Source organism: Mastomys coucha, chromosome X (genome assembly GCF_008632895.1).
Source record: "Mastomys coucha isolate ucsf_1 chromosome X, UCSF_Mcou_1, whole genome shotgun sequence".
Taxonomy (NCBI): Eukaryota; Metazoa; Chordata; class Mammalia; order Rodentia; family Muridae; genus Mastomys; species Mastomys coucha.
The window spans coordinates 144,421,403-144,428,594 of NC_045030.1; the positions used below are offsets into that span (position 1 = coordinate 144,421,403).

A 7,192-nucleotide genomic window follows, 5' to 3' on the forward strand; every position below is an offset into this window, starting at 1 on the left:
CAAAAACAAACAAAAGCAAAAACAAAAAACAAACAAACAAAACCAAAGTGCATGTCTTCAGCAGTAGGCACTTATCTTCAACTTCTGGGAGGCAGCCAAAGGCAACAGCAATAGATTATATTGTTTGGGAAGTTTGTTGGACAAACTTGACTAACAACTACAGAAGAAGTTTTTCATGCCTGGTACTGGGGTTTTGGTTAGTCTGTGGCTCTTAAGATAAGCATTATTATCCCAAGTGATGTAGCTTTATATATATAATACTATGATTCCACTATTTCAAACAGCTTTAGTGTTATGTATCTTCCCTCCCTCCCTCTTCTGCATTCTCTTCCCTCCTGAATCTCAATTAAAACCCCTTGTTTTCCCCATATACACCTTCATACAACCTGCATCCTGCTATTCTCCTCTCTACAGTGCCTTCTACCGACAGGTTTCCTTTTTACTTTTCTTACTCCAGATGATATTTTCTTTTTTTATTTGGGAGAGGGTTGGGTTTTCAAGATAGGATTTCTCTGTGTAGACCAGGCTAGTCTTGAACTCAAACTCAGAGATCCACCTGCTTCTGCCTCCTCAGAACTAGCATCAGGGATGGAGAGATGGCTCAGTGGGTAAGACTCTTCCAGAGGTCCTGAGTTCAATTCCCAGCAACCACATGGTGGTTCACAACCTTCTGTAATGAGATCTGATGCCCTCTTCTGGTGTGTCTGAATACAGCTACAGTGTACTCATATACATAAAATAAATAATTCTTAAAAATACTTCAGTTAAAATTATTAAAAACAATTTAGTATAAGAAAATAATTACATCAATGAAATAAATAGGTTCCATAAGAAAACCAAAATACTACTGGGCAGTGGTGGCACATGCCTTTAATCCTATTACTTGGGAGGCAGAGGCAGGGGGATTTCTGAGTTCGAGGCCAGCCTGGTCTACAGAGTGAGTTCCAGGACAGCCAGGGCTACACAGAGAAACTCTGTCTTGAAAAAAACAAAAAAAAAAAAAAAAAAAAAAAAAAAAAAAAAGGAAAAGGAAAAAGAAAGAAAGAAACCAAAATACATAGGCAATTTAATTTATGATAAAGGTAACAACTGAAATGGGTGAGGAGAAGGTGGGTCTATACTATCAACAGCACTTAGATAACTGTTTGGTAGTAAGAAGAAAGTATCTTTAGCTCACTCCTTTCTCCGAACTATGGCTCTAGATGGATCAGAATTTCAAACAGGGAAAAACCCAAAATACAATAATTCTTGAAAAAAATAAGATACTTCTTTGTACTCTAGGAATTTGAAAGGCTCATTTGTATTTTATAGCAGAACCCTATACTCGGATTCCATAAAGAAAAACATTGATAAATTTGACTTCACAAAAACTAAACGCTCTATGAGGCAAAAATATCATAAAGCAAATTTAAAAGGAACAGTAAAACTGGAACACTCATTGACTACATATATGACAAGGGGTTTCAATCTATAAATTGTATGGAAAAATGTAAAGTGCTTGGGGATTGAGAGATGGCTCACTGGTTAAAACACTGGCTACTCTTCCAGAGGATCTGGATTCAATTCCAAATACCTACATGGCAGCTCACAGTTAACTCCAGTTTCAGAGGTGCTGATGCCCTCTTCTGGCCTCTGTGGGTGTCAGTCATTTGAGTGGTGCATAGATATATATGCAGACAAAACACCCATACACATAAAATAAAACAAAGTATTAGAGAAGTTCAAAACCCAATAGTAAATGAAAGAATTACTTCAGAGAAAAATAAGCACATAGCACCAGAGACTTGATATTCAAACCTATTCATGGTTAAAGGAATATAAATCCAAGCAACAAAATGTTTACATATCAGATTAGGAAACAGTTTAAAATCTGACTGACTATGTGTATGGCTAGTGATAGTATAGGGAAATACACTTTCACGAACTGCTGGTGGAGCATTGTGAGATAATCCTTTGAGGTTACAGTTTAAATATTTAAATACAGTATTAAAGTAGCATGCATTTGTGCCCTTAGTGGATAGTATCAGTTTTGGCAGTCCTTCTTCAGCAACCATTCCCCACTTTTTTCTTCCTAATATTTTATTTATAGTAGTAAAAATGAAGAAATAGTTTACATTTGCTCTGCTGTGTGTAGTTTGTATGCAACCCTGAAAACTTTGTGGTTGGAAACTTTCATTTCTCAATGGGGCAGTGCTGAGAGATAAGACCTTGTAAGAGATACTTGGGTAGTGGGGGTGTATCTTACTTAAGGTTTTACTGCTGTGAACAGACACCATGACCAAGGCAACTCTTTTTTTTCTTTGTCTTATTTTGTTTTCCTGTATAAAAAAGATCCCGATATAAATCAGGGAGGGAAGAGGACAGATATGCCTGTCCTTTAGTGTAGAAGAATGGGAGGGTAAGGCAGGTAAACCTTGTAAGGAAGAGATGGAGAATTGACATTTAAGGCTTAAAATATTCTCGGTGAAAAACTGGAGGACTCTTCACAGCCTCCGGGGAAGGCAGAGGCAGCTGATTCAGCGAGGTTCTCTCCTCCGAAACTGGGCAAGGCAGCCAGCCCCTCTTCTCACCCCAGGTCACTTTCCTCCTTGGGCAGGTTAGAGTGCTGCTGGGCTCGGAAGGCAGAGATTCCCTTAGGTGGTTTAAAGCTCAGCATTTCCAGCAGCAGCTGTGCTCCTGATTCGTCCATCTCTGGCACCACTGACTGCACTGGCCGAGGGCCTCTGGGGGCAAAGGCTCCGCGAGGTAGAGACACCTCTCGAGGCCAGTCGTCTTCTAGAGGCAATCCAATGAGATCAAAGATTTTCCCCAACTGGTCAGCTTCAGAGTTTCCACAGAAGAGAGGTATCCAACCAAGCATCTCTGCCAAGATACAGCCAACGCTCCACATGTCCTCAGGTGTTGCATATGTAGATTGCATAAGAACTTCAGGCGTGGGTACCGGAACATAACAACCACAGGCATGAGGGCCATCTGGTAGCTATAGATTCTGGCCAGGCCAAAGTCAGCCAGCTTGACCATCCCATTACTTGTTACTAGAATGTTCTCTAGCTTCAGGTCCTGGTGAACAATGCAATTTGTATGAAGAATATCTAGGCTGCTTAGAAACGGGTGCATCAGATCCTTAATGATCTCAAATGGCAAGCCTGGTGGAGGTGCTTTGTCCAAGAATGTCCTTAGGTTCTGGTCTATATGCTCAAACACTAGGGTGACCTTGATGTCCCGATCAGTTCAGGAAGTAGCACAGACATCCATCAGCATACAACATTGGGATGTACAAAGGCCCCAAGCCTCCTTAACAAGGCCACCTCATGAACTGTCCAGATGGGAAGGCCCCCTCCAGGTGCTCCTCCATTAGGAACTCTCATACTCTTGAGGGCCACTGGCCACTGTGGGGATCTCAGGCTTTGTACACCGTCCCCTAGGTACCAACACCAATTTCAGCCATGGATTCATATCACGTAGTAGCCATTCTCGCAGCAGGGGATCTATACCTGGCAAAGAGCTGTGAAGGTTGGCCCTTTATCTGGGCCTGAGAGCTGGTTCCTGCGGTGCCATATGCCAGAGGTTGGTCCTGGGCAGCTGGACACTTTGGGCCGGACCATAGACACAGGCCTCGAGCTAGAGAGGCTCCCTCACCCTCAACCCCACACCATGTCCCAAGGCAACTCTTATAAGGGTAACATTTAATTGGGGCTGGCTTACAGGTTTCAGAGGTTCAGCCCATTATCTTCATGGCAGGAACCATGGCAGGATCCAAGCAGGCATGGTGCAGGAGGAACTGAGAGTTCTACATCTTCATCTGAAGGCTGCTAGTAAAAGACTGGCTTCCAGGCAGCTAGGATGAGGGTCTGAAAGCCCATACCCACAGTGACACACCTACTCCAACAAGACCATACCTTCTAATAGTGCCACTCCCTAGGCCAAGCATAAACAAACTATCACAGAAGGTGACCCCTGCTTAGCCAGCTTGATCAGCTAAATCAACCCTTGTGATCATTGGGGTGACAGATGTCACAGGCAGATCATCCTCATATCCTATGTGAACTTTCTTGAAGAACCTGATTATTGAAAAAGTAGATTGCTGGGCGGTGGTGGTGCACACCTTTAATCCCAGCACTTGGGAGGCAGAGGCAGGCGGATTTCTGAGTTCGAGGCCTGATCTACAGGGTGAGTTCCTGGACAGCCAAGGCTATATAGAAAAACCCTGTCTTGAAAAAAACCAAAAAAAAAAAAAAAAAAGTAGATTTCTATAAAGTACAAACATTCCTTGTGGTGTTTTATTTTTGTTTTTGTTTGATTGCTTGTTTGTTTTGAGACATGGTTTCTCTGTATAACAGCCTTGGCTGTCCTGTAACTCACTATGTAGACCAGGTTAGCCTTGAACTCACAGAGATCTACCTGTTTGTGCTGGGATTAAAAGCATGTGCCACTGCACTGGCAATCCCTCATGTTTTGCCATTTTTCTTTCTGCCATGACTTGAACCAGTGTACAACCCTTGCTGGTGTCATGCAATAGACTACTACTAATTTCCAGAATAGTAAGCCAAAATACTCTTTTTAGTATTAAAGATAGAACCCAGGGTTCCATCATGCAGCTAAATCTCAACCCCTAAACCTCTTATAATTTATAAATCATCAAGTCTCAGATAATTTGTTATCACAAGAGAATATAGGCTAAAACATTTTGCTAGAGAAGTGCATCTAATACATATTAAGTATTAAGATATAATGATGAAGATGGGTGTGAAGTGGATTACTATAATCCTATCATTTAGAAGGCTGAAGCACAGGACAGTGAGTTGAAGGCCCTCTTGGGATACATACCAAATTCCAGGCCACCTGGAGATATATTGTGAGATCCTGACTCAAAAAGTCAAGAGTAGTAGATATAGGTCAGTGGTGTAGCATTTCTTAATATGTACAAAACCTTGGTTCTACCGCCAGCACTGAAAATAAAACATGATGATTAAAATTTATTTTTAAACAGATAAGTGTATACAGACACATGGCTAAATATTTTCTAGAGTGGAACAATTGATTAAGAATGCATCTGCCAGAGGATCAAGGAGGGGTTTTTTTTTGTGTGAAATTGTATCTCCTAATAATGTCATAAAATATCACTAACATGACGTCTTAAACAAGCACAACAATAGACAGTCACAGTGGACAGAGGAAAGGCCACAATGCCTCAAAATCTTACACAAAGAACCACAACTAAGGAACTAAGGAATGCTAAAAGTGAGAAAAATTATCTTCCTTGGAGACCAATAGTTATGATTTTTTTTCAATCCAATACCAAATGGTCAGTCCTGGATATATATATAACAAATAACATTATATAGACTGAGCAGAGTGTATTTATTTATTTAAGAATTTATAGGTATATAACAATTGTTAATGTAAAAAGAAGTTATGAATTAGAAAGAGCAATGGGGGTACATAGGAAAGTTTGGAGGAAAGGTTAGGGAGAATGGCATAATTATATTTAAAAATCTCAAAAAATTTCTGGGTGGTGGGGCTATAGTCCTCTTAACTGGTGAGCCATCTCTCCAGTCCCTAACTGTAGTATTTTTAATATATGACAGGACTAGTTTTCTTTTTTAATTTTTTTCAAGTGTGTGTGTGTGTGTGTGTGTGTGTGTGTGTGTATGGAGAACAACTTGCAAGAGTAACTCAGGTCATCGGATTTGGTAACAAGGGCCTTTACTCACTGGACCATCTTACCTGCCACTGACAGAATAAGTTTTCTAACACTCATTTTTCAGAAATATTCTAGTATACTCCCATGTGTACTTTTTCAGGTGTGTATTAGTATGATTTATCAAGTCAGTATTTTTTTTTATACTTTTTGTAGCTAAGGATAGACCCCAGGCCTTGTGTGTGCTAGACAAGCCTTGTACCACTGAGATGTACTTTCAGACCCAGTGAAGCTTCTGAAAATTAAAACCTGGGACTCTCTTCTAGACATGATTTAAATACAAATTTTAAAATATGATGCTCTTATGCTTGCAATATTAACATTCAGGAAAGTCAGAGAAGTCAATATGACTTAAAGGTCGGCCTGGCTTCTACGAGATTGTCTAGTTAGCTCAGGCATTCTGAGATAGTGTAAAACCCTATCTCAGAAAAACATAATGCTCTGCACTGTTTTAAATGGCATTCCCCCAAATTTCATGAGACTTACGTCATTATTGGAAAGCGTCTTTGCAGATATTACTACATCAAAATAAGGTCATAGTATGTCAGGATAGGTCCAATCCAATGACGGGACAAGAAAAAATTAAAGTTAGGCACTGCTGCACATGCCTGAATTCCCATGACTCATGAGGGTGAGACAAGGCCAGCTTAGACCACATCTCAAAAACAAACGATGGCAAAACTGAAAGCAATTCAGACACACAAAGAGAGTACACTACAAAGGCAAGAAGTATCTAGTCTGCCGGTAGAGCTCATTTAGTAGAGCTCTTTCTTAGCATTCATGAAGCCTGTGTTTCATCCCTAGCACACATATACTGGGTGCGGTGGTACATGCCTATACTCCCAACACTCAGGAAGTGGATTTAGGAGAATTAGAAATTGAAGGTCATCCTTGCCTACACAGGGAGTTTGAGACCAGACTGAGCTACATGAGACTCTGCCTTAACAAAAAAGTCAAGAATTGCAACCCCCAAAATAAGAGACAAGAAAGCAGCCCTGTCAACGATTTGATTCTAGGCTTCTTGGCTGAGGAATTATGAGACAATAAATTTCAGTTGTATTAAACCACCTATTATAATATTTTTAATAATTTATTTATTACCTTTTTATGTGTACTAGAGTTTTGCCTGAATGTATGTCTGTGTGAGGGTGTCGATCCCCTGGAACTGGAGAGTTGTTGACAGATGTGAGTCTCCATGTGGTTGCTGAGAATTGAACCTGGGTCCTCTGAAAGAATGATCAGCACTCTTAACTGATGATCTATCTCTCCAGCCCCTAGTTTATAATATTTTCTTGAAATACCCAGAGGAAGTTAATACATACTCTACATACTCTATGTCTGATTTTTTTTTTAATCTCCATGTGGTGTGTGAAGGTTATACCAGTGGTACAATGTGTGCTTAGCATGCTGAGACCCTGAGTTTCTTCCCTAGCACCATCGTCACCAAAAAATATCTAGGACACTGAAGCTCAGCAGTAAAGACACATACAC

At 40.5% G+C, this 7,192-nt stretch overlaps 1 pseudogene; it reads right to left on the bottom strand.

The window, feature by feature from the left end:
• Window positions 1-2,566: 2,566 nt before the first annotated feature.
• On the bottom strand, window positions 2,567-3,472 carry LOC116098190 (annotated as a pseudogene).
• Between the last annotated feature and the right edge of the window lie 3,720 nt (window positions 3,473-7,192).